General features: G+C 37.6%; 1 long non-coding RNA gene across 1 annotated transcript; it reads right to left on the bottom strand.

The window, feature by feature from the left end:
• Positions 1 to 59: 59 nt before the first annotated feature.
• Positions 60 to 26,654, bottom strand: LOC116597698. The gene is made up of 4 exons (XR_004288746.1): positions 26,586 to 26,654; positions 17,656 to 17,857; positions 12,678 to 12,749; positions 60 to 278 (listed from the first exon to the last, which is right to left on the bottom strand). It is a non-coding gene; the product is annotated as an uncharacterized LOC116597698 (long non-coding RNA).
• Positions 26,655 to 27,114: the final 460 nt, after the last annotated feature.

The raw sequence follows: 27,114 nt of genomic DNA, 5'->3' as shown, positions 1-27,114 counted from the left end.
CTGTCTTGCCACTAGGGGCCATTAGCTCACTTGCAGGAGAAATTGAATGAACTAAGATGTCAGGACATAAGCAATTAAATTTTACTTAACTGAAGCTAGAGAAGAAACACTATTTCTTAGACACTGAGAGACATAAAGCATACAGGAATGAAACAACGATGATCAGCTGATGGATTAGGTTGCGAAGTTCCTCTTCCAAATATCCTTTGTCATCTTCACACTCCCCACAGGAATTAGCTGGGTGGAAGCTATTATTTTTAACACCTTGGAGGTTCAACCTGTTAAAAAATGGTATAAGGAAAGCTTCATAAACAAGTAAGCTGGCCTTTAATTTAAAGCTTAAAGCATAAGCACCAAAATCTTAAACTCATACTGCTGTATCCCCGGGTTAAAGTATTGTGTACACACTTGTGGATCTTGATTCATACCTGAAGCCTCCCATAGGAAATATATCATGTTTGTCTTATTTCTGTCAGAAAATGCTTGTTTGGTTTCTGACAGGAACTAAAAGCTTTAAAGATTCCAAGTATTAAAAATGCATTTTCCAACATAAAGCACATCTCCAAACCATTAAAAAATATGCAATTTGTATAATGTCTTCATTCCTTAAAATAAGGTACTTAACATTTGATTGATTCTGTTCTGACACCAGGACAGACATTTGTTTAGTCCTATGGATAAAGTTTACTCTTTGGTTCCTCACCTCCAGTTTCCAGACCTGCTGCCATATTCTACCCAGCTTGCCTTGGAATTACCATTATTTGAAGATGTTGTATATCATTTTTTCCTAGATCCTGGAAATCACTCTACCCTAATCAAGTAGAAAAGTACATACATTACACTTAACTAAGTAAATGACCTGACCAGGAATCCAATTATATGACTTTTTTCCCCATCCACCTGCCTCCTTCACAGCGGATGAAGAAAGAGGATGGTAATTCAGTAGCCCCCTTGAAATAGCTGAGTATCCAAGGTGGCAGAAAAATGTATGCAGATGATAATTTATATTTTGTTTTCTCTGCTGGGAAAGAACCATAGCTATTTGTACTTTGTTCTCTGTATTTTCTTCTCTGCCATTCCAAAAAGTATTGCCTTATTTTCTCCTCTCAAGGACCATACACAATCACCTTCCTAGCATTTGTGAAAAGCTAAATCAATTGAAGTCTTTCTTCTTTCTTTCTTTCAACATATAATGTATTACTTGTTTCAGGGGTACAGTTCTGTGATTCATCAGTCTTACACACTTCACAGTACTCACCATTCATACCCTCACCAGCACATACCCTCCCCAATGTCCATCACCCAGCCACCCTGTCTCTCCCATCCACCTCCCTCCAGCAACACTGAGTTTGTTTCCTGAGATTAAGAGTCTCTTATGGCTTGTCTCCCTCCCCAGTCCCATCTTGTTTCATTTTCCCTCCCTTCCCCCATCACCCTCTGCCCTTCCTCTCAAATTCCTCCTATCAGTGAGATCATATGATAATTGTCTTTCTCTGATTGATTTATTTCCCTTAGCATAATACCCTCTACTTCCATCCACATCATTGCAAATGGCAAAATTTTGTGGGTTTTTTTGATGGCTGCACAGTATTCCATTGTATATATGTACCACATCTTCTTTATCCAATCATCTGTTGATGGACATCTAGGCTCTTTCCATAGTTTGGCTATTGTGGACATTGCTTCTATAAACATTTGGGTGCACGTGCCCCTTTGGATCACTAATTGAAGGGTTTCTTATAAGAAAACAGAGGAATTCCTCCCATAGTACTACACTCAGAGCAAGACAATGGGGAGAATGTTTGAGGCTAGGAAAGGGGCAGTGTTTGGAGACCACAGGTATCCTCATAGGGTCTTGAAACAATGGCACAATTTCTCAGGAGAATAGATATCCAAGACACTTAAGGATGCTGACCTTTGGCCAATGGCCTTGGCAGTGTTCCTTTTTCTAAAAACAGCAGAGAATTAGAAGAGTCAACGGACAACACAGAACCATGTGAGTTTCAGTAATGAGCTCACTGGAGTCATCTGTGTGACTTGAAACTGGAGTGGTTGTTCATGAATGTTTTGCTCTGCATAAGCTACATAGGTCAATGGAAATCTTTAGAAAGTCTGATCTAAAATTTAACTTCTGGGTGTCATGAAGCAGAGATGGAAACTGATTTAGTCTGATTTAAAGAAATAAAGCACCATAAGCTTCTCACATATCTGTAGTTGCAAATTCATATGTACCAAACCACACTACGCCCCAAAGGCTGGCAAGGGACTCAACTTTCTATTCCCTTCAAAGTGTTTGCCTGACACTCCATCATCTGAATGTCTAGTTCATAAAGTTCCTAAAGATGGCTCTGACATTCTTATGACCTCTAGAGGAGAGAAAAATTCATGGTACTTAACGTTAAAATTATTTTTTTCTCCACACCAAACTTTTTCATCTTTGTCTTTCATCTCTTCATAGAACAAAGAAGAAGACTGGATATGTGGACAACAAAACAAGACCAGACTCCCACTGTGGCTAGCAAGTTCAATTACCATTCAGTGATCATCACATTTGGGGTTCTTTAATCCAAAATGCAACTAAACCTATTGCAATGATTCTAAATTACAACTCCATTTGGTGCAATTATTTCTGAATAAATTCTGTGGGTAATTTTTTTCATCAAACAAACAATCCCTTTAACATGGAGGCAGGGAAGCACATTGCTATGTTTATATTAACAGTTTTTCAGGAAGATATACCATTGCATAATAAAACTTTAGATTATCATACCCAAAAGAAAGCAATACTAATGATGTGTTTATTAGAGTGATAACATCCAAGGTGAACCCGGGTCCATCAGTTTCTCAATATTACTTCTCATGAAAAGTAGCTGAACCCTAGGAAAGAGCAGCAGGTGTTATCCTAAAATGTTGAGAAAAGGTGGAGAGTGCTTGGCAGGCTCTTCTTTGATATTCTTCTCTTTACTCAGACCAAAGCTCACACCCGTAGGGGGTGGAAGGCGCTAAAGCAGGGTCCTTTAACAACTGAGGCTTAAGAAGAGATTGCAAGGTCGGTGGGGAAGCCAAAACCTGCTTTCATTAATAAAATCTCAGGTGTCCTTTGAAAATCTTCTCATCTCCTGTTTACAGTCCAATGATCCAACATGATCCATCTCCAGACTCTTTCCTATGCCACTATATTAGATTCATTTGCTGAACAAATAAATTAGTGAACAAAGGCATACTAAAACAATCTAATATTTTCTTACTGTTAAGAATTTAAGAAAAAAAAAAAAAAAGAAAAAATAAGAAATTCCTAATACAAACAGTCACCTTGACTGCTTCTGGGAGAATTAACAATGTTGCAGTTATGAACAATGTGTCATATAGAAATTTTAGATAAAAAAGACAACATTTTCATTTTTGCTTGGCTTGAGTGGGCCCTAACAATGTTGAGCTTTACCTGAGCCCTGTATTCTTAGAAAACGGTGACACGTAAGAAAGTCTCCATCTTTTCAGGGTTTTTGTTTTGTTTTGTTTTGTTTTGAAAATGCCTTACTGCCAAGAACCACCCTTCACAGATGACTTAGCAAAGACTTGAGAGTGAGCCCTCATTACCTATGACAAGGCCAGTTGCAAACCCTGCAAATTGCCTTTGTCTCATGAAATGATGAACTTCATTGTTTGGTTCCTACTGTTCAATCTTAAGAATATGTCCTCAGATTTAACCCTACTTTAATCAGGCTTCTCCTTCCCTGGGGACCCCTGACCTTTGGTTCAGTCTTAAGCTTACGCAAGCATTGCAGAACAACCCCTTAATGAAAATGAGCTGACCAAAAAAAAAAAAAAAAAAAATCCTGCTCAGCTGTCTGATCCTACCACCTGATCATCCTGCACACCCACCCCGGGTTCTTTCTAGCCTTATTTACTGCTCCCAATACAGGAAAAGCCCTTTCTCCCTGACTTTTGAGAAAATTCTAGATCTTATCACTGGAGTGTTCTTTCTATGGTAATAGTCTCTTTCCCTCTATTAAAGTAGTTTCTCTCCTTATATACAAAATCCTCCTTCCCCCACTGCCATAGTCCCCCTTCCTTTATTGCCATAATTCACCTCACAAGTTGCAATAGTTTTTGAATCCTCCTCTCCTTACCTAAGTCCAGATTAGCATTTTATTTGACAGCCCTCATGGGTCATCTAAAACTCAAGCTTAATCATTGGAGTGAAACTCTCAGTGAGGCAAATTTAAACCATGTTTAGTAATTCTATGAACTTTAGCAAACATTTAGGAAAATTGAATTTACATTGATTGTTATTTTCCCTCAAGCACCCACAGGGAAAAAGAAAAAAAAATCTGCACCATTTAAGGGTGCCATAAAAATCTAATCAAACCATCTGCTTCCACCTGGACGTTGAATTATTATAGAAATAGGGAACAAGTGATATATTTTAACACCTAATTTAATTACCATTTCCTCTCCCACCTTATTCTTTGACTCTCACTAACTGGTTTTACCTTTTATCTGTGAAATCTCACCACCCCACCCCAAATGACCTAAGGGTATCAGTTGTTCCCAAGAACATGTAATAGTAATTACTATTAAAAAAAAAATATTTGAGGAGGAGGGGCAAGATGGCAGAGAAGTAGGAAACCCTGTTTCAGTGGGTCCCCTAAAGTGAGCTAATTATCTACCAGAACACTCTGAACACCCATGAAATCAGCCTGAAATGTAGGATTATACACTTCTGGATTTCTACCGGGGCAGACAACACCAGTGGAAAGGTAAAGTGGAGTGAGAATGATCGGACTGATATCAGAGGATAAACAGAAGGGGGAGGGAGCCACCAGAACCGACCCACTGGAAAGTAATACCCCAATAGGAAAACGTTCTGTGATTGGGGACCAGCATTAACTTGGAGTCTGGTTAAAAACACACAGAAATAACAAAAGATCTTAAGGGGTAATTGGAATCGGGCGGTCACAGGCATGGGCCTAAGCCCATGAAACCAGGACGGCTACTGCCAGTGACCACCCTTGCCAGAAAGAGTGCAGCGAAGCCTCCAGGCCATGGTCCCTGCACCCCCAGCTTTCTGCTGCTTGCACCACCACTCAGCTAGGTGCATTCCCACTGATGCCCACTGTCAGCCTTTCACAATCTGCATGCAATGAGCAACTGGGGTCTGAACTGCGCTGCCCACGGGTGCTTGAGAGAGTTCTGTGAGGGCACTAGCCAACAGTCTCTAGGATGGGCCAAGAGTCTGAACACACCCAGCCCAGGCTTGAAAAACTCAGCATGCTATCTCTGGTTGGGCTCTCAGGTGGACAGTGATCTGTGAAACCCTGAGGTCTGGACCCCAGACAGCAGTCCCCGCAAAGGCAGCCACTGGAAGCAGGCTCCCCGGACCAATATTGCTCATGGTTTTAGTGGCACGGGGGTGCGGGGGAGGTTGCAGAGACTAGTGGGCACTTTTGGCGATCCCTGAGATGGTGGCTAGGGATGTGTTCTGCCTGTGGGAGGTTGAACAGCTCACCAGAGTTTGCAGAGGGGGAATCTATGTGTTCTGGACCACCCAGAGGGGAACAGACTGAGGCTTCTCTCTGAGACAGAGGTCTGGGTGCAGTTTGCTTCCACCAAACCTCTGAAAAGCCAAAAAAAGCTGCCAAAGAACAAAAACATCCAGAGAACAAAAGCCTGAAATACCAGTTTTCACAGAGCCCAGCCCCATAATAGGAAGCAGGAGGACTCAACCCAAGAAGACTGACTGAAAAACAATGTGGTAGGCCCCTCCCCCAGAAAGCAAGCCAAAAGAACCAGAGGACAGCCACTACAGGGTCCCCATAAAATTGTAAAACCCCAATATCAGGGGAAGACAAGATATTAAACTCCTGGTATTACCCTAAAACCTATATATTTCATAGATACAACTTTTATTTTTAATTCATTCTCACTAGTTTTGTTCTTTTTAATTTTTTTTTAACCTACTAACCATTACAATGAGAGTTTCAATAAAACATATTCCATAGGGGCACCTGGGTGGCTCAGTGGGTTGAGGCCTCTGCCTTTGGCTCGGGTTATGATCTCAGGGTCCTGGGATTGAGCCCTGCATTGGGCTCCCTGGGGAGCCTGCTTCCTCCTCTCTCTGCCTACCTGTGATCTCTGTCTGTCAAATAAGTTAAAAAACAAAAACAAAAACAAAAACAAAAACCATATTCCATAATAACCTTTTAACTCGAACTTTTTTTCATACATATAACTGTGTTTTTCTTTTGCTTTTCTATTTTATAATATACATATAGATGTAAGTTTCAAGGCAATACTCTTTCCCTAATCAATACTACCCCTACATATAAACCAGTTTTAATCTCCCTTTATCTCTGGAGAGTTGAATTCTTTAACAAAGATATCAAGATACACCCAGGAAGAATCAAAATAGCCTTACTCGTAACCCCACCCACATCAAAGATTTATGACCAGCCTCCCATCTTTTTCTTCTGTGTTTCTGTGTATTTGTTTTTGTTCTGGTATTATATAAATCTTATTCTTAGGGTTCATTTTGGCTGGATTCTTTTTTTTTTTTCCCCTGTTATTTACTTTGTTAGTCTTTTTGTTTGTCTTTTTTTGTTTGCATACCTTATAAATCTTACCTTTGGGGCCCATTCTGATTGGGTCTTCTCTCTCTCTCTCTCTCTTTTTTTCTCTCTCTTTCTCTCTCTCTCTTTTTATCTTTTTTTTTCTTTCTTTTTAGTGGTGACTTCCGTTTCCTCAGAAGCATTCCAGGGGGCACCTTGCCTGGCTTGTGGTTGATTTATTCAGCTACACGTCCCCTCAATCACCTCTCACCAAAATGACTAGGAGGAGGAACACCCAACAGAGGAAAAATTCAGAGACTCTACTCTCTCCATCAGAACTATTGGATGTGGACAGAAATGTATGTCAGAAAGGGAATTCAGGGTAACAATTATCCAGGCAATGGCTAGGTCAGAAAAAACCATTAGTGAGAACATGGAATCTCTAAGGGCAGAAGTGAAAGCTGCCCGGGAAGAAGTTTAAAATGCTATCAGTGAGATCCAATCTAATCTAAATACTCTAACAGCTAACACGTGTAACCGGGAGGCAGAAGATAGAATTAGTGATGCAGAGGACAAACTGATAGAGAAAAAGGATCAGGAGGAGGCATGGAAGAAACAGCTTAGAAACCATGAAAACAGAATTAGGGAAATAAATGATGTTATGAAACTTTCCAACATCAGAATTATTGGGATCCCTGAGAGGGAGGAGAAAGAAAGGAGACTAGAAGATATAGTTGAACAAATTCTCCATGAAAGTTTTCCCAATCTGGGAATGGAACCAGTGTTCATGTCCTAGAGGCAGAAAGATCACCCTCAAGATCAATGAGTCTAAAAGACCTTGACACATTGGTTTGTGAGACTGATGAATCATAATGAATCAGGGGCTCCTGAAGGCAGCCAGGCGGAAGAGATTCCATATGTTTAGAGGAAGACCCATCAGAAAAATTCAGACCTGTCCACAGAAACCTGAATAAAATGCCAGGACCTGTTGATATGCTGTCCAGAAGAGACCTATTTAGAACCCAAAGATACATCCAAACTGAAAGTGAAGGGATGGAGACATATCTTTCGTGCCAATGGGCTTCAAAAAAACCCTGGGGTAGTGATTCTTATATCAGATAAATTGGATTTTAAACTAAAGACTATAGTCAGAGAAAAAGAAAGGACACTACATCATTTTTAAAGGGTCTATCCACCAAGAAGATCTAACAATTGTAAATATTTATGCCCCTAATATGGGAGCAGCCAACTACATAAGCCAACTATTAATCAAGATAGAGAGTCATATTGATATGAATACATTAATAGTAGGCGATCTTAACATGCCACTCTTAGTAATAGACAGATCACCCAAGCAGAAAATCAATAAAGAAACAAGAGCATTGATATCACATTGGACCAGTTGGACCTCACAGATATATACAGGACATTCCACCCTGAAACAACAGAATACTCATTCTTCTCAAGCACACATGGAACTTTCTCCAGGATAGACCACATACTTGGTCGCAAGTCAGGGCTCAACTGATACCAAAAGATTGATATTATTCCCTGCATATTCTCAGACCACAATGCTTTGAAACTGGCAATCAACCACAAGAAAAAGTATGGAAGGAATTCAAACACTTGGGAGCTAAAGACCACCTTGCTTAAGAATGTTGGATCAACCAGGAAATCAAAGAAGAACTTAAACAATTCATGGAAACCAATGAGAATGAAGACACATCTGTCCAAAACCTATGGGATATGGCAAAGGCAGTCCTAAGGAGAAAATACATAGTCATCCAAGCCTCACTCGAAAAATATTGAAAAATCCAGAATACACCAGCTCTTTTTACACCTTAAAGAACTAGAGAATCAGCAAGAAATTAAGCCAATCTCACACACAAGAAGGGAAATAACCAAGATTAGAGCAGAGATCAATGAGTTAGAAACTAGAGATGCAGTAGAACACATCAACAAAACTAGAAACTAGTTGTTTGAATGAATCAATAAGATTGATAAATCACTGGCCAAATTAATCCAAAAGAAAAGAGAGAGGATCAAAATTAATAAAATTATGAATGAAAAAGGAGAGATCACAACTAACACTAAGGAAATAGAAACAATCATCAGAAATTATTATCAACAGTTATATGCCAGTAAGTTAAGCAACCTAGTTGAAATGGATGCATCCCAGGAAACCTATAAATTTCCAACACTGAATCAGGAAGAAATTGACAACCTGAATAGACTAATATCTAGTAACGAGATTGAAGCAGTGATCAAAACCTCCCCCCCCCAAAAAAGACCAGGATCTGATGGATTCCCTGGAGAATTCTATTGAACATTCAAAGAAGAAATAATACCTATTCTCCTAAAGCTGTTTCAAAAAATAGAAAAAGAGGGAAAACTTCCAAACTCTTTTTATGAAGCCAGCAGTACCCTGATCCCCAAACCAGGCAAAGACCCCACCAAAAAGGTCAGACCAATATCCCTGATGAACGTGGATGCCAAGATTCTCAACAAGACCCTAGCTAATAAGATCTAACAGTACATTAAAAATATTATCCACCATGATTAGGTGGGATTTATCACTGGGATGCAAGGGTGGTTCAACATTTACAAATCAGTCAATGTGATGGAAAAAATCAATAAGAGAAGAACCACGTGGTCCTCTCAATTGATGCAGAAAAAGCATTTGACAAGATACAGCATCTGTTCCTGATTAAAATTCTTCAAACTATAGGGATAAAGGGAAAATTCCTCAACCTCATAAAATCTATCAATGAAAAACCCACAGAGAATATCATTTTCAATGGGGAAAAGCTCTCAGCCTTCCTGTTGAGATCAGGAACACAACAAGGATGCCCACTCTCACCACTGTTGTTCAACACAGTACTAGAATTCCTAGCAACAGCAATCAGACGACAAAAAGAAATAAATGGTATTCATATTGGCAAAGAAGGAGTCAAACTCCCTTTCTTTGCAGATGACATGATACGTTATGTGGAAAACCCAAAAGACTACAGCTCATACTACTAGAACTCATACAGCAATTCAGTAATGTGGCAGGATACAAAATCAATATACAGAAATCAGTTGCTTTCTTATACACTAAAAATGAAAATAGAAAGGGAAATTAGAAAATTGACTCTATTTACTACAGCACCAAGAACCATAAGGTACCTGGGAATAAACCTCACCAAAGAGGTAAAGTTTCTGTACTCAAGGAACTACAGAACACTCATTAAAGAAATGGAAGAAGATACAAAAAGATGGAAGAGCATTCCTTGCTCATGGATCAGAAGAATAAACATTGTTAAAATGTCTATACTGCCTAGAGCAATCTATATGCTCAGTGCCCTCCCAATCAAAATTTCGCCGGTATTTTTCAAGAGCTGGAACAAACAATCCTATATTTTGTGTGGAACCAGAAAAGACCCCAAATTGCCAAGGAAATGTTGAAAAACAAAACAAAACAAAACAAAACTGGGAGCATCATGTTGCCTGATTTCAAGCTTTACTACAAAGCTCTGATCACCAAGACAGAATGGTACTGGCACAAAAACACACCCATAGACCAATGGAATAGAGGAGAGAGCCCACATATGAACCCTCAACTCTATGGTCAAATAATCTTCAACAAAGCAGGAAAAAATATACAGTGGGAAAAAGACAGTCTCTTCGATAAATGGTGCTGGAAAAATTGGACAGCTACATATAGAAGAATGAAACCCTACCATTCTCTTATACCATACAGCAAGATAAACTTGAAATGGATAAAAGACCTCAACATGAGGCAGGAATATGACAGAATCATAGAAGAGAACATAGTAACCTCTTCGACATCAGCCACAGCAACTTCTTTCAAGAAATGTCCCCAAAGGCAAAGGAAACAAGAGTGAAAATGAACTTTTGGGACTTCATCAAGATCAAAAGCTTCCGCACAGCAAAGAAAACAGTCAATAAAACAAAGAGGCCACCCACAGAATGGGAGAAGATATTTGCAAATGGCACTACAGACAAAGGGCTGATATCCAAGATCTATAAAGAACTCCTCAAACTCAACACACACAAAATGGATAACCACATCAAAAAATGGGCAGAAGGCATGAACAGACACTTCTCCAAAGAAGACATACAAATGGGTAACAGACACATGAAAAAATGCTCATCATCACTAGCCATCAGGGAGATTCAAATCAAAACCACATTGAGATACCACCTTACACAAGTTAGAATGGCCAAAATCAATAAGACAGGAAACAACAAGTGTTGGAGAGAATGTGGAGAAAGGGGAACCCTCTTACACTTTTGGTGGGAATGCAAGTTGGTGCAGCCACTTTGGAAAACAGCGTGGAGATTCCTTAAGAAATTAAAAATAGAGCTACCCTATGACCCTGCAATTGCAGTACTGGGTATTTACCCCAAAGATACAGATGTAGTGAGAAGAAGGGCCATCTGTACCCCAATGTTCATAGTAGCAATGGCCACAGTCACCAAAGTGTGGAAAGAACCAAGATGTCCTTCAACAGATGAATGAATAAAGAAGATATGGTCCATATATACAATTGAGTATTATGCCTCCATCAGACCCAACATTTGTATCACATGGATAGGACTGGAGGAGATTATGCTGAGCAAAATAAGTCAAGCAGAGACTCAATTATCATATGGTTTCACTTACTTGTGGAGCATAAGGAATAATACAGAGGACATTGGGAGATGGAGAGGAGAAGTGAGTTGGGGAAAATTAGAAGGGGAAATGAATCATGAGAGAGTATGGACTCTGAGAAACAAACTGATGGTTTTGGAGGGGAGTGGGAGGGGCGTTGGGTGAACCTGGTGGTGGGTATTAAGAAGGGTACGTATTGCATGGAGCACTGGGTGTGGTGCATAAACAATGAATTTTGGAATATACTCACAAAATTAAATTAAATTAAATTTAAAAAATTTTACCCGGCACAATTTTTGAGAACTTATGCTTTGATGATTTGAAGTTAGTGACGCTGAGAAAAGAGGGAAAATGTCATATTTGAACAAGCTTTGGTTGATTTTGGTAACCATCATTAATATTTTTATATTAATTAATGAAAAGAAAGTCCTAAGTAAAGTGGTTCTGGAAAGAGGACATATCCATGAATTCACTGAAAAAACATCCAGTTGTGTCAAAAGCATTTGTGTGGGAAAATTCTTATCATTTATGAGGAAGAGAGGGAGGAAAGAAAATAATAGATATATACATATCTATATAGATATGTATATATATATATCTCTCACACACTTCAGAATTTTTCTGTATATATATTATATTTAATATATTATACATTATATATTTAATTTTTATATAATATATTTATATATTTTAAGGTATCTTCCTTTCAGCTTATTTTAAAGGTATTATCTTTCATTATTTCCAGATAATTCTTCCAGTTCACATTTTAAATAAACTAAGTAAAACAACCACATTCTGTACTGCTTAGTAAAACACAAATTATAATTAATTTTAGCAGTAGATTTTGTCTTTGATTTGTTATTGTAAATAAAGATATCTGCTTTTCTCAATAATTACATATAGAATAAATCTACTAGATTTGAGGATAAAGAGCATTTTAAAAGGATTTTAAAGAACTAACTTCCTTTCAACTTCATCCTCACATTTTTTATTTATATTTCAAATATTATATGATAGTGAACTGAAGAAATGGAGTACATTTCATCTCTACAGCCTCCAGAGTTGAGAGGACTGCAGTTGAGAGGTTGATGAGAGGTGATACTAGGTCACCAAGTTATCCTCCAAAGTCAGTTTCTTTGTTCTTAATGTATTCTGTATGAATTTCTGATTTCACTGAGAATTAGGAACAAAAATCTCTATGCCCTCATCCAGAAGCCTCACATAGAAAAGGACCCCCAAGGAAATGGTAATGTGGAAGACACTGTGCTCAATCTCAGGAATAAAGGCTCCAGGAAAAGAAGGTTGGCCCCAACTAGTCAGACAATTTAAATTAGTAGTGAGATAAGGCAGTTGCGCGGGCTCTGAACCACAGGCAAGGTAAATGTCTCATCCAATCAGCACCTGCAAGTACAGGCAACAGCACCCAAACAGAAGGTGACTTTCACGGATGAGCCATTATGCTTCCCACTCACATGACAGCAGAGAGGGTCTTTCTGTCAAAATAACACTGTTCTGGCCACATGCAGAGCAGTGAGAGAATGAGTCTTCATACATGAAAAAAATAAAAATAATAAAATATTTTAAAAAGACTACTATTAGCTGATGCTGTCTCTGCAGAGCAGTAGCACTCTAATCTTATCTGCCTACTGTTCATGCCATGGGAAGGGAATCTACTGACTCTAAAGGACATCCTTTGTTTGAAGCTTGAAATTTGGATTCTAAAAATGAGAAAGTGTTAAAACTAAAATAGCCATAACATTGGGTTGCATAGATGAGTACACAACTTTGATGCTTGTTTTTACCATTTTATCTCTTCCTTACTTTGATATGTAATTCACAAGCAATAAAATATAGTCGTGTACTGTATACTTTGATAATTTTGATAATTGTATAAAGCTTTGTACTCACCATCAAAATTAAGATATAGAAAAATCCCCAGCATTCTAAAAATGTTCCTTGTAACTCTTCATTGTAGATTTCCTCCCCCATTTCTCATCAATAGGCAATAGTGATCTTCCATCATGACAGTTTTTTATTTTTTAGAATTTTATATAATTAAAACAATGTGGAATATAATATTTCATATTTTATTTTTTTCACTTAGCATGTGTTTTCTTTTTTTCAAATTCATCTATGTTGCTGCATGTCTTAAAATTTTGCTCCTTTTTACTGTTAAGGAATGCATTGTAATATTAATGGTCACAAGATTACTAATTGATGGATATTACATTGTTTCCAATTCTCTGCTCTTAGGAAGCATGCTATATTGAACATTTGTATACAAGCACTAGTGTTTTCATTTTTATTGGATAAGTACTTAGGAATGAGATTGCTGGGTTGTATCATTCATGTGTGCTTAATTTTATAAGAAATTGCCTTACTATTTTTTAAAGTTGTTGTACCATTTTGCATTTCCACTAGCAATGTATGAGGGTTTCTTGTCAATAATTGGTATTGTCAGTCTTTTGACCTTTGGTCATTCTCATGGATCTAAAGAGTATCTCATTGTGGTTTTACTTTCCATTTCCTTGATATCTAATGTTACAGATTGAATTGTGTTTCCTCAAAGAAATATTGAAATCTTAAGCTCCATTACCTCATAAACTGACCTGATTTGGAAATAAGGTCGTTAAGGGTCTTCTTAGTTAAGACGAGGTCATACTGGAGTAGGGTGGGCATCTAATCCAGCATGACTTGTGCCTTTATAAGAAAACAGCCGTGTGAAGACAGAGGCACACTTCAATAAGTAATATCTTCTTAGCTGCCTATATGTTGCCTGAAATTGTCCCACTAAGGACTTCAATAAAATGACATTTTTAATTATATATAACAAAAATTCATTGGAGGACTTATGTGCTGAGTACTAAACTAGAGTTTTAGTGCTGCACAAAGACATGCTCATTGCCCTCAAAAATGTCTAGCACAGTTAAATTGAGCAGAGTATAACTAAGTAAAAATGGGTATATATAATTGAATATTAAACAGAATAAAATAAACTCTGAGGAAGGAACTTAATGTACAGAGCTCCCAAGGAGGAGTTATAGCTTCTAGTATTGGAAATAAGAAAATATTCATGCAGAAAGTATTTGAGGTAAATTTTGTAAGATGAGCAAAATTTCAGAAGACCATGAGGATGGGAAGAAGGCATTCTTACTGCACATTTCCATCTGGAGGCACATCCTCATGCCTCTGAAACAGAACATGTACAAATCTGGACATAGCTCCTTCTTCCGCTTGTGCTCTGTATTGTGGTTAATGACATCAGTGTTGGGGTCTAAGATTACAAATTAAAGATTTGTGTTTACTCCTCTTTCTCATCTTTCTGCATTCAAATTGTTCTTTTGATTTGTCTCAGAAATTTTGTCTCCTAATTATCATTTTATGCTTAAAAGAGTCTAGGAGCTTGATCTCTCTCACATCAGTCTCTTATGGTGTGACCAGCCTTTAGGATGGTTCCCAGTAATGCTCATCTCCTCTTATTGATAATCTTACATAGTGCCCTCCCACAGTGGAACAGAGTTGGCAGACAGCATGATATATTCCTTCTGAGATTAGGTAATAAAAGACAATCTAATATCTGTCTTCATTACACTGTTTCCCCCCCTCTTTTTCTTTCTTCAGTCACTCACTCTAGGGAAGCTAATATGTCACAGAGCACTTATGGAGAAGCCTATGTGTCAACTGAGATCTCTTGTCAACAGCCATGTTGGAAGTGAATCCTCCAGCCCCAATCAAGCCTTCAGAGAACTGCAGCCATAGCCAACTTCTCAACTAAAACATCATAGCAGACCCAGAGGCAAAACCATTCAGCTAAGGCTCTCTTGCTTTCCTGACACTCAGAAACTCTGTCAGATAATAAATGTTTATTGTTGCAGGCTGCAAGTTTTGAGATAATCTGCTATGCAGAAAAAGAAACTAATATACCCTTGATGGCGCTTAATTTTCCATACTAATACTAGTTACCTTCTAATTAAAAAAAAATCTACCCATTCCCCAATATTCTATGATTTAGTACTTCTCGTATTGTTTTGTCATTAAGATATGCCTGCATTTACTATAGAACTTGATTGATAATAACTCTTCAAAATGTTGGGATTCAGAGCAAAAAGCATAAAGGAAAGGCTGTATGGGTTATCTCTGTTAAGTTCTTTGACTGCAATCTAGAGGAGTAATTGGGATTGTCTCAGATAAATTGATTCTCAGATATCTTGTAGAGGTTATTGGCTATAAGATGGGAGGAATTTTTAACAATATTTGGTTAAAGTGAAGGCCAGGAATTTGTATTAGCCATGCCATCCAGTGGGGAAAAGGAATCCGAGGAAATATGTCAAAGTACTAGTAGCTTGGAAAGAAAATGTAAGCTAGGGAAGCCAAGGTTATACACACACATCAGGGTCCAAAGGGTGTGTGCATATGTGTGTATGTAGGTGTGTGTTCACGTGTGTTGTGGGCATGGGATGGGAACAGAAGGTATAAAGGAAAGGCAACCTAGGCTTCTTATATGAGGTAGAGAAGAAGTGGAAATTGCGGAAGGATGTTTAAAAAAAAAAAAATGGAGGGAAGCCAGAGATTAATTCGTCTTTCTTTTCAGGTCTGATAAGCTGACAGGAGAAGCGCGACAGAAAATGCTGTGGCATCGGAATCCAACAGGTTTGAATCCCAGTTTGGCACTAGAGAAGTTAGTAATATCCCTGAGTTACAGTTGTATATTTTAAACTTGGAGAATAACACTTTCTGTCCAGGATAAATATATGAAAATTAGGAAATGCAAAGAACCTTGCATGGTACTGGGCACATAAGCATTCACACCAGGGAAGTCCAATAAAAGCCTTCCAGCATTCACCATATAGGCCTATATGTGATTTTGGAATTCTGATTTATATTCTAGACTTACCAAAAAAATGCACAGAATTGTTTAAATGAATGTATCTTCTTCTGTGCATAAACTTTGCTACAAAAAAAAAAAAAAAAACCTCCCCAAGGAATATAACAATACTCATTCTGAAATGTTAGTGCAGCCCATATTTTTTTTTTTAAGATTCTATTTATTTATTTGAGAGAGAGAGTGAGAGAGTGCATGAACAGGGGGGAGGTCAGAAGGAGAGGGAAAAGCAAGGTGCCCCACTGAACCAAGAGTCCGATGTGGGGCTCAATCCAAGAGCCCTGTGATTATGACCTGAGCTGAAGGCAGACATTTAACCACCCATTTAACATTGAGCCACCCAGGTGCCCTGCACCTCAGATTTTTTATATCAATGCTCATTATTAGTAGCTCAATCTCTAGATCGTACAGCTGGTAATTCCATTATCCCTTGCATTCATGGTGCTTGTCAACCTTTTGTTTTTTTATTGCTTTCCACTTGATCCCTGCTGTCCATGAGATCAGAAATGGCATCTCTGAGAATTTTAATGTACTAATAGAAAGGAGGCTAGAAGACCTCCCCTTCCAATCATCAGTCGAGTCCTGGGGCAATGGTGTTTTTTTTCTTTAGGACCTTATTACTCTAAGGGTTTTGAATTAAATGGCAATGTTATTTATTTAGTAGACAATACTTTTAGGAGATAGCATTTCTTATGAAACATAAAACCTGTTCATTATTTACTGTATGCATACAAAGAATTTGATTTCTCCCTATCTACATACTTTTCAGGACACTATTTGTCAAACTGGAATTTGAAAACGCTAAGGCTATATATTCAGATTGACCTAGATCACCAAAGAACCATAGTAAAAACAACACATGAGCTGTAATTCTTTGCAAAGGAGCAGCAATTTAACACCTCATATTCCAGCTGCCTGCAAAGATATAATCTTAAAAAAAATGTGCAACCTGATGTTTTATTATGGTCTGGATACGTGAAAGCAAAAGCACTGGTCTTTCCTTTTTCAGTGACTAATGAGTGTAATTCGTTATGGATCATCATGTGTACCTTTCAGCAAAGAAAAGGTTAACGTCCTCTCTTGCTTGCCTCTGTCTCCAGGAGAAATGGAGTTGCTCCCAACCTTTTTTTTTTTTTACCAAACAGAGTCCTTATACCTTGGAATTTCTTCATGCTTTTCCATGACACAAATTGGATTTTTATATATTATTTTTTTCAAATTCTGTCTATAGATTTATATTAAAAAAAGAAAGAAAGAAACAAATGGGAGTGGTGTGGGATGGAAGCTGGATTTTTCTTCTGGCTTTTGCTTTTATTAGCCACCATAAAGTTTTCTTTTTTTTTTTTATTATTATTTTTTAAATCCACAATTCATAACCAGGAGCAATAACATAAAAATCAATAAGCAAGAAGTTAGGGTCTTGCCAGCCATCCCAAAGAATTTAAACCCTTTTTTCACATCTAGTTTAGAAGATGCCAGTTGAAAGCTAAATCAATGCCTAGATGTGTGACTTTTTTTGCACTCTATGCTGAGGGAAAAGACAGAATTGTGCTTCTTTTTGTCGGTACCCTCTGTCAGGACAAGGGTGGAAAAATCCAAAATCAGGCAAATGTCTCCTCACGTTAAAGGGCTGACGTTGTTATTCCTCTGTTAGCTGTAAATGTAATCTTGATAAAGCACCGGCTGATAACACATCCAGAGATGATCCCTCCCTGGGATGTTTGTAATGTCTTCCAGAACCTAAGGAACTGGGGTGGTGTGGGGCTGGAGCTGTGGGAGACAGAACAGTGAACAGTTAAGGAAACAGGCTCTGCCAACAGAAGGCTCTATCCCTAGCACTAACCAGAGTGATAAGATCTTAGTTACTCAATGTTCTCAGGTATAAAGGTTCTTTTTATTTCTGCCTTACAGGATTTTTGTGAAAATTAAACAAGATTATTCATCAAAAATACCCAAATCATGGGACGCCTGGGTGGCTCAATTAAAGCCTCTGCCTTCGGCTCAGGTCATGATCTCAGGGTCCTGGGATCGAGCCCCGCATCGGGCTCTCTGCTCAGCAGGGAGCCTGCTTCCTCCTTTCTCTCTACCTGCCTCTTTGCCTACTTATGATCTCTTTCTGTCAAATAAATAAATAAAATCTTAAAAAAAAAAAAACCCAAATCTTGTATCATTAGGGGAATTACTTTTCCCTCTCAATGGCTACTCTTGGTAGGGCTTTCTCCCTTGCCTCTCAAGCTTTTCAAGCCAGTCAATTTGTGTTTCCATCACTTGGGACCAAATGTGGACTCACTAACACATATTTTGCAAGGAAAAGCGTGCACGCGCGCACACACACACACACACACACACACACACGGAATACCCAAAGGGTGCAAAGATTCTAATAGCAGCACAGAAAGCTTTTTAACTATCAAATTTACAAGTCTATACTGTCAAGCAAACAGAGATTTGGTTACGTTTAAATGGAATCATATCAGTCATTTATTAAGTTGTTTCAACTGCTATTTATGTCTATTGTGCTATTATACTGTTATAGTGGTTCTTTTCTTTTCCCACTAAATAATAAGTACTTTTTATCCTCAATAAAATAACTACAATTTTTATATATGCAGAGAGTCATTTGGAATATGAACATATTTCTTGGTAAATTTTTTGTCAACCAAACCGCACTAGAAAAAGAGCTGGTAATGGTGGAAATTAAAATAATTTGCCTTCATTCCTTCACATTCTTCTTTCCTTATTTCTCTCTGACCTTCGAATTCCTGTTTCTAACCTCCTGGCAAGCAGATGTTTCAGTTCTGGTATTCCATTTAAATCTGCCCCAGGCTCATAATGTTCCATGTATTTTCCTTTTCACTCTTCCTTTCTTATTATAAATACTATTATTTTATTTATAAGATTATACCTAGCTTCCAGAAGAAAAGGCTGCCCATCCCGAAAGTAAGTCATCTTAAGGTGTTAGTGACAGTGCAGACATTCCCAGGTTGCTGTTATTAAAAAGATAATATTTTAGGTGAATTACTTTATTAGGACATATGAGGTGGGAAGTTAGTTTTTTCTGGGCTGTTTTAGAAATTCAGAGTTAATTAAGTTGATTGGGCTGAAGGATATTTAGTGATTTTTGCCATTCTCATATCTTGTGATTTATTTATTCCTAGTTCTTGAATTCTATAAGCCAGTTACTGTTTCACTGTAAAAGCCAGGCCAGCGTAAATTTTAGTGGAAAGAATTAATCATCAGTGTTTTTAAAATACTGCAAATGGATAAAGAGTTTCTTTTGCATCATATTCTTTCCCTACTTATTTTAGATTAGAAATGAGAAAGCGTGTACATTTCTTTTTTTTTTTTTAAGATTTTAAGATTTTATTTATTTATTTGACAGAGAGAAATCACAAGTAGATGGAGAGGCAGACAGAGAGAGAGAGAGGGAAGCAGGCTCCCTGCTGAGCAGAGAGCCCCATGCGGGACTCGATCCCAGGACCCTGAGATCATGACCTGAGCCGAAGGCAGCGGCTTAACCCACTGAGCCACCCAGGCGCCCCAAGCGTGTACATTTCTTATACGTTTGGCAGTTCTCAAACTTCACTATGCATAAGGATCACCTTAATAGCTCGATAAAAATCTCTCCCCAATCTCCTTCAGTATTTAATTTTTTCATCCTTTTCATAATGATTTTTTCCTCTCCTTCACTGTGTTCCCCTTCTTTGGCCTGCTTCTCATCCCCCATTGTTCCCAAGGAAACTGCATTTTTTACCAGCATCCCAGGTGATACAGAAGTCAGAGATTCCTTGGAGCACCTGCGTGGCTCAGTGGGTTAAGCATCTGCCTTTGGTTCAGGTCATGATTCCAGCATCCTGGGATCTAGGTAGTGGGATAGAGCCTTGTATTGGGCTCCCTGCTCAGTGGGGAGTCTCCTTCTCCCTCTCCCTCTCCCTCTGCCTCCTCTCCCACCCCACTGGGCTCTTTCTCTCTCTCTCATATAAATAAATTCTTTAAAAAAGAAGAAGAAAGAAGAAGAAGAAGAAGAAGAAGAAGAAGAAGAAGAAGAAGAAGAAGAAGAAGAAGAAGAAGAAGAAGAAGAAGAAGAAAAAAAAAAAAAAAAAAGAAGAAGAAGAATTTGACGATCCTCAAATCATTCTTGGAAAGACTAGATAGTTCAAGCCCTTGTTTACTTAGTAGGGAAAAAGCCCAGAGAAGTTGCTATCTATTGGAGTAATAGCTTATTTTAAAATTGGAAATGTTTAAAGAAATGCACACATATAGGTAAAGATCTACAGTGTTAGAAAACAGTAAAAGGCTTACTATTAGCCATTTTCCTCTCGTGCTTATTTGCTCTTGTTTAGATTTCCACCTTTTGACTCCTGTTCAATTTAACCTTTAACACAATTAGCCCAACTGCAGCTTAGTGAACTTCTCCATACCTCAGAGTAATTGCCTGAAAATGAACCTCAGCCTCCAGGAGCTGCGCTCTCCACTGAGACCTAACCTAGCCCATCCTTACTTTTAAGGCTTGACCCAAATCATCCATTTCCAGCCCAAGTTCATGCCAACCCACCCTCTTCTTCATGTTTGTCCTTCCCCTGGACCCAAAGCCTTTCCCCTTAGAAAATACAAGTTTGATTAAAATTTCTAGACAATGCAATAAAAAATAGAGAGGCTAAACATCCTTTTCCAGCTGCTTGATATTTTCTTTGTAAGCAAGTTTCTAAGAAAGTGTGAACATAATGTTGTTTTGTTTTATTTATTTATTTTTTTTGAAGGGGAGATGTGACCAAGATGTCCTGAACATTTCCTTCAACTTGACCAAATTTCTTCCTGACTTTAGACCCCCTAACCACCTTTTCTTTACAGCATTTCCTTTAGAAAACTTGTTACTGCAAATTCTTTTTCTTCCCCTTTGACATATGAATCTTTTTAAAGCGTCTTGCCAGTTATATAACTCTGGACTGCCTTTTTCAAGGATCGGGGAACCAACTTGTCGAAATACCGTCTGTAGGGTAAAAATACACCTGTCTTCCAGCCTCTCTCCCCTGGTCTCAGTATGGGGGTAGGAGCCTGATTTCAGTGGACTCTCCCTTGTTCTGAGTCATAAAATTACCTCTTACCATGAAAATAAGAGAAAATTTGCTTTTCCTTCAGGTAAAACCAATTAGTGATCATACATGCCCTCCTTTCTCTCCACCTCCACCTTCACCCCATCATCTAAAAATGCTTGGTGTTTCAGTTTCATGGACTTGAGCTTAAACTGAGTTCTGTCCTTCCCCTAGTGCAATAGTCTTGAATAATTTTCCTTGCCTATTTAAGCTTGATGCAATTTTTCCTGTGGCAGGTGTTAATAAACATTTTGAAACATCTTCCCATCCCATATTGAGATGGGACAGGAACGTGGTGGTATGTGTCTTTCAAGTGAATCTCTTCAAGTGGGACTATTTCTTTACTTAAAAGGGCATGTATTTATATCACACACACACTCACACAAAACAAACAAACAAACGAAAAAAATAAAACCATACTGGCATACTTCCAGCAACTGTCATCATATTCACATTAACATACTTTTAGAAAAGGAAAAAAAAGAAAAGGATCTATGTTTTAAATCTTAAACTCAGATGCTTTAATTCCTTCTGGAGATGTTTCTAATAGGTAAAAACAAACAAACAAAAAACTTTATAATTGTGGCATAAGAGGCAGCATTATCCCATGATAATCAAGGGATTATCATGATTAACCTCTGATTTTAACCTCTAAAATTGGTGAATTCCATTAACCTTTGAGGGTATTTTTTTCATCATCCAAAATGGATAGATTGTAGTTTTATCTTTGTTAGCCCTGTTGAGATAATTGTGTTTATATTTTATAGAACTGAAAGCTCAGAAGTTTGATGTTTTGCTGTTGTTTTTAACTCTTGTCACTGATTCATGGTTGGATTTTGAAGAAATCAGTTGATGACTTTATTGTTACTGATTTTTTCCCCCAAGATGCTCAGGAAAATCAGAAACTACCTGGAAACTGCTCTCTGTCAGTAATAATCAAGAGTGAAACTTCTGACTAACCTCTATTTAATGATGAAAAACTTGTAAATAATACTAGGTTTTAGTGTATGAGCCAAAAAAATACTGCTTGGTTAATGCTCAACACATACCACATCAGATCTTTGGAAGCTACTAGTTGGTGTTCTAGTGAACACTAGTTTTACACTATTATTCAACTAGGTTAAATACAAATAAATAATAAAAAAAATATTTCTATGTCATATATATATATATATATATACATATATCAATATCACTCAATAATTGTTCTTGGATTGTATTTCTTTTGAGTGATAAGAAAAAAAATAGAATGCATAACAACAATCCTGTGCACCACATATATCACTGACAAATTTTGGCATAATCTTGACTCCATTGCTTAAATGTAAGGTAACCAACAATGCCAGATTTGAATTATAATTTTACTGTCTTTGTAGGGGTAGATATCCCAAAAGAAGTCTTAGATGTAGCTGCACAAAACACAAGAAACAAACAATCAAATCATCCAAACAATAATAGAAGCAATGAAAGGCTTGAATTACCTTGTGAAATATCATATCAAGATTTAACTAGTGAGGGGCGCCTGCGTGGCTCAGTGGGTTAAAGCCTCTGCCTTTGGCTCAGGTCATGGTCTCAGGTTTCTGGGATTGAGCCCTGCATCACACTGGGCTCTCTGCTCAGCAGGGAGCCTTCTTCCTCCTCTCTCTCTGCCTGCTTCTCTGCCTACTTGTGATTTCTGTCTGCCAAATAAATACATAAAATCTTTTTTTTTTAATTTTTATTTATTTATTTGACAGAGAGAGAGATCACAAGTAGGTAGAGAGGCAGACAGGGCGGGGAGGGGGGGAGAAACAGGCTCCCTACTGAGCAGAGAGCCTGATGTGGGACTCGATCCCAGGACCCTGAGATCATGACCTGAGCCGAAGGCAGCGGCTTAACCCACTGAGCCACCCAGGTGCCCCAATAAAATCTTAAAAAAAAAAAAAAAAAAAAAAATTTAACTAGTGAAAATACTTCATGACTAATTAATATTCAGCCACATGTTATACCTTACAATTCAAAAATCAGTCCCAAAATTTAGCAAATTGTAATAACTTGGATTGGTAGGTTTCTTCCCTAGACTTTTAAAAGATTAAGACTTTTAAAAGATTAAAGTCTTACTTTTGTCTGTTATATGTAATCATAATTTGCTAAAAAAGCAAATAAAAACTTATCTTGCTAGCACCTTGTAACATGTTCTTTTCTTCTTGGGAAGATGAATATCTGAACTGTTATGTACCTTCAGAGGAAACGAATATGAGGTGCATTCTGTAACAAAGATTTCCAACAGCCTATTGTGTATGGATTGGACATTCTTAATAGTGTATGAATAGCCTTGTGAAAACTAATTTTCAATATGCCTTCTGTTGAACTCGACTCCAAAGTGGTCAGGAATGGCTTATGCCATAGCCTATGTATTCCTAGGTGACTGGGGGCAAAGGGATTGGTCATTAACACCAAGACTTCTTTTCATTTTGTTGTCCTGTTGTTTAAAAATTTTTTACATATGAATATGGAAATAATGAAGTATTTTTGCTTGTGCTTAGAAGAATTTCAAGCCATGTTTTATTAATAGAATTCCCTGAAAAAAAAAAAATCACATTTTCCAAAGTCCAGAATATTTGAAGTGGGAGTTCAAAGTTCAGTTAAATGCAATGAATTCCTAGCATATATTTATAAATCATAGAGTTGTGGGTAAATAAAATAGGTAGTAGATGTCCTGATTAGGGAGGGAAAAGCTGTGTTGGTTCTTTGAAAATACAATAATATTTTAAAAAACAAAGAAAATCAATGATTTGAAAGAGAAGTAGTTTAGAACAGATCAGCAAAAGCAAGTGTGCTTATATACATACACACTTGAGATTTTTTCCCAATGAATTTTGCTTGATAAAAATTATTATACAGAAACAATAATTCAAATACAATTCATTATGAGGATCCTTTTCCTTGTATCCATATTTTTAACCACAGGAGATTCCAATGCAGAATAAGTTATATATTTGGGGGATTTCCAATAAAAAACTTCTGCAGTCAACAGTTTGTGAAAGATTGGGCTTAATTTGCATTTTCTATCACTGTAAGAATGGAAGTTAGGTATCAGTTGACATCAATGTTGGCTCCAAATTAATGAAGATAAAGTGGTGGGGTTGCTTGAGGAGGTGGCAGGGGGACAATGGCTACTCTGATGAAGGTGGGTAGGAAAATTGAATGGTTTAAAAATGTGATTTCTCTCTGAGATCAATTTAATAAGCAAGATTTCTCTATTTCTCTTAATAACCAATGTTCCTCTAGCAAGAAACATTATAGAAATGTTAACTCTTATAGGAAGGCTGATCTCTACATGTTCACCAGAAGATAGGGTGTGGGTTTAAAACTTGTCAGAATGATAGATACTCTACTTTTCAGAGGCCCTTCTGTAAATTTCCATAATATGCTTTGGTCTAGAAAAAGAAAAATTAAAAACTAAAAACTCAAGCTCCATCCCTTATAATAAAATAGATAAGTAATAAAAAAAAATAAACAGTTTCTTATTTTAGTTAAATCAAGTCAACTTCAGTAAGCATTATTGCATCTTGTTGATTCTGAATTTCAGCACCTTAATTGCCTTCTTTAAGAACTAATGTCCCTAATATTTATATAAAGACTAGAGGATAACCCTTTACCATTTCTCAAAATGTTTTTTTTTTTTTTCTCCTAAAAAACAATGAAAAGAAAACTGAAGTTAAAGGGGAAGGAAGGAAGGCTGTTTATAGAAATTGTAAGCCTGGTGACTTCCTGATCTTTCAGATTCATCCTTGATTAAAAAACAAAAACAAACAGGAAAAATACCAGTTCAAGTGTAAAATTCTAGTCACAGCCAATTAAGAATGCAAAATTAAAAAAGGAAAAGTTTTTTTCTCAATGACTCCTGATTTCTTGCAAATGATCTTTAGTTACTTGACAAATAAGGAAATAAGTTTCTGTCTTCCACAACTGTTCTTAAAGAAACCGTGCTCTAGATAATAAAAATCAAAAGTCTATAAAAGGTAATTTTTCTAGTGTTATGTAATTAGAGTGTATTTATGGAGTTAGGAGCCCCTGTCCTGGTGAGGAGAAGTATATCGCACAGAGAGAAGCTCTCATGAGGCTTCTTAAGTCTCAACTACAGTTTTTGATCATCTTGATTGAGACTCCTCTAGACCCTTAAGGCCCTATGTGATTTACTAGTTCTGGGCAACTTGTAAATCCTGTGTGCGTATATGTGTATGTGTGTGTGTACATATGAGTGTGTGTCTATCTATCTAATACTCGGCAGTCAATTCCAATGTATGGATGTTTTTTCCTATACCATGAAGCACTTTTTGGAAACCAGCTCGGTGTCCTACATTCAACTCAACTCACTATCTACCTGGACATAGCATCCAATACCACAGGTTGAGGACTCATTCCTACAAGACTGCCTCCCTCCCTGCCCCTTCAGACACGAGCTGCAAGGCTAATGCCTCTGTGTTTCTGACTGGGCCACTCTAGATCAGAGGTTTCAATGATCCTCATCCTTGGGTACCATTAATTTGTTAGAATGGCTCACAGAACACAAGCATTTTACTTATGAATTTACTGGTTTGTTGTAAAGGGATATAACTCAGGAATGGTCAGATGAAAGACATGCACAGGACAAGGTATGTGGAAAAGGTGCTCAGCTTCCATGTTCTCTGAGAACACTATCATGCCCCAATCTCTATGTGTACACTGACCTTGAAGCATTCCAATCCTTATCTTCTGGGTTTCTATGGAGGCTTTATTACTTAGGCATGGTTGATTAAATCATTGGCCATTGGTGATTGATTCAACCTCTTCCCCACCCCCACCTTTATCCCCTTAGGTCAGGGAGGTGGGCTGAAAGTTCTAACACTCCAAGCACTTGATTGATTCCCCTAGCAACCAGCCCTATCCTTAGGTGCTTTACAAAAGTCATCTCATTATAAACTCACATGTGGTTGCAAGGGATCTTTCATGAATATCAATCAAGATACTTTTATAGCTCTTATCACTTAGGAAACTTCAAGGTATTTAGAAACTCTGTGCCAGAAACATGGATAAAGACCAAAGGTATGTATTTTTATTGTAAATCAAAATATCACACCATCATTTATATTTATCTTTCTATCTTATCTATGTATTGAATGCAATAAATTAAAAACTAGGTGTTTTTAATAATGTGTTTTATTTGAGGTTTCAGGCATCAGAGTCTATAATTGAGATACTGTTTGAGATAGGACAGAGATGTCCATGTCCCAACCCCCAGAATCTGAATATTTTGCTTTACAAGGTAAAAGAGACATTGAAGATGTGATTAAAGGTTATAGTAATAAAACCTTTATATTACCCTTAGTTCTATCCTGATTTGAAGTACAGGCTTCTTAATTTACAAATATCACAGGGAGTACCTTAACCAGTAGGAAGCAAATGTCCTAGACTCAGAAGTAGAAGTGTCCTCAGGTGCTTCTCTGCCTTAGTCTCTAGAATCTACTGAACTTGATTGCAACATAGTGATTCATGACCTAGGAGCACATTCACAGGTCCACTTGGTAGTCTCATGTTATGGAGCTGATGGTAGAGGCCCAACTCTCAGGGCTGGTAGCATCCTGTCAAATTCAATGAGTCCTCCAAATCTTCTGTGTTTAGGATCACATGAGGATTTTTACAAAAACATGTTGCCTGTGCTTTATCACTATATCTCATTCTGATTCAACAACAATTTTTTGGTAATTGACCCTGGGAATATGGATTTCTTTAATAATCATAACTGTCCATAGCCCAACCTCAGTTCAGTAAGCACAGTTATATAATACTTCAATATTTTTGACCATCTGTCATGTTTAAGTCCCTATTCTAGGTGCTATGTGGTGATACAGAAAGGAGCAAGACTTGGCAACTGCTTTAAAGAGGAAGGTAAGTCATAAATAATTCACCATA

The sequence above is a fragment of the Mustela erminea genome, chromosome 8 (genome assembly GCF_009829155.1).
Source record: "Mustela erminea isolate mMusErm1 chromosome 8, mMusErm1.Pri, whole genome shotgun sequence".
NCBI classification, from domain to species: domain Eukaryota; kingdom Metazoa; phylum Chordata; class Mammalia; order Carnivora; family Mustelidae; genus Mustela; species Mustela erminea.
The sequence above is the reverse complement of the archived record's forward strand: the minus strand, read 5'-3'. Positions and strand labels throughout refer to the sequence as shown.